The sequence below is a fragment of the Octopus bimaculoides genome, chromosome 24, assembly GCF_001194135.2.
Source record: "Octopus bimaculoides isolate UCB-OBI-ISO-001 chromosome 24, ASM119413v2, whole genome shotgun sequence".
NCBI classification, from domain to species: Eukaryota; Metazoa; Mollusca; class Cephalopoda; order Octopoda; family Octopodidae; genus Octopus; species Octopus bimaculoides.
Genome location: NC_069004.1, coordinates 13,285,944 through 13,287,751, shown reverse-complemented (window position 1 = coordinate 13,287,751; position 1,808 = coordinate 13,285,944). Strand labels below are relative to the sequence as shown.

The 1,808-nt window shown below is 39.7% G+C and overlaps 1 protein-coding gene across 1 annotated transcript in view; it reads left to right on the top strand.

The window, feature by feature from the left end:
- The window catches only part of LOC106882747 (uncharacterized), a 26,885-nt gene that overhangs the window by 19,984 nt on the left and 5,093 nt on the right, over positions 1 to 1,808 (top strand). The window lies entirely within an intron of this gene.

Here is a 1,808-nt window from a genome sequence, read left to right as displayed (position 1 = left end):
CTGAGCACTCCACAGACACGTGTACCCTTAACGTAGTTCTCGGGAATATTCAGCGTGACACAGTGTGACAAGGCTGACCCTTTGAATTACAGGTACAACAGAAACAGGAAGTAAGAGTGAGAGAAAGTTGTGGTGAAAGAGTACAGCAGGGTTCGACACCATCCCCTGCCGAACCCTCGTGGAGCTTTTAGGTGTTTTCGCTCAATAAACACTCACAACGCCCGGTCTGGGAATCGAAACCGCGATCCTATGACTGCGAGTCCGCTGCTCTAACCACTGGGCCATTGCGCCTCCACAACCCATTCTAGCAAGAAGAAAAAAAAAGATGTTAAATGATGATGATCGGGGAAGGATGGTAATTAACAGAATTGTTTGTATCATCTCCGCAAATTGCAAGCCTTGTGCCTGGTGGTTTGTTTTAGTTCTTTACATTCTTAGTTCAAATACCATTGAGATCCCATTACTTTTCTTCCTCCAAGCATTGATAAAACACCAGAAAAGTACCTCTTTACCTTCCACTTGTCATGTCTTGAATGCAGGGTCAAGTGTGGAAAGGTCATAAGGGATACCTGTATCAAGTTGTGAGTAAATAGCAGCTAAAATATTAGTAAAAGGTATGATGGTATGTTGGTAGCAAGTCCTACTTGTTTAAAAGACAATATTACTCTAAAGGTGATAAACTGGCAGAATTGTTTGCACTCCAGGCAAAATGCTGAGCAGTATTTCGTCCTGATGGTATTCATCCATTTTTACTTTCTGAGTTCAAACTCCACTGAGGTCGACTTTGTCTTTCATCCTTTCAGGGTCAATAAAATAAGTACCAGTTGAGCATTGGGGTTGATTTAATCAACTTAGTCCCCCCCCCCCCGAACTTGCTGCCTTGTGCCAAATTTTGACACTATTGTTGTTGTTGTTATTATTATTATTATTATTATCATTAACTGTGAGCTGGCAGAATCATTAGCATGCTGGGAAAAATGCTTAGTGGCATTTCATCCATCTTTATGTTCTGTGTTCGGATTCTTTTGAGATCGGCTTTGCCTTTCATCCTCTTTAGGGGTTGATAAAATAAGTATCTGTTGAGCACTGGGGTTGATGTAATCAACCTACTACCTACACCAAAAATTGCTGGCCTTGTGTCAAAATTTGAAACCATTATTATTTAAGGCAGCAAGTTGGCAGAATTGTTAGCATGCCGGGCAAAATGCTTAACAGGATTTTCTCTGTCCTTATGTTCTGAGTTCAAATTCCTCTGAGGTTGACTTTGTCTTTCATCCTTTCAAGGGTTGATAAAGTAAGTACCAGTTGAGCACTGGGGTTGATGTAATCAACTAGCCCCATCCCCAAACTTGCTGGCCTTGTGCCAAAATTTGAAACCATTACTTGTATTATTATTAACTATTATTATTATTGTTATTATTATTTTATGTTTAACTTTTGCTTTGCATTTGTACAAGTTGGATCCAAGTCTCACCCAGAGACCTCAAGAGACAAGTTAGAAGTTCATGTAGGTGTTATGCCTAGGGTACCATATATTTGGATTTGTACAGTGTTGTTCTAGAGAATGTTTAAGAAACCATAAGAAAATTATGTGTTTGTTTTAAAATTTGAGATCACATAGACAGTATTTTACGTAGGATATGGGCAGTTCCCATGAGCACTATCTTTTGAACTTCAGCCATTTTGGGGTTTCCTGGTATCTGAGCTAGGTAGTAATCAGCCCGTTTCGCTGTCATTCCCAGGGCACCTTTAACAATAGGTATTGTTTTCGTCTTCAGATTCCACATTTTGCTAATTTCTATTTCAAG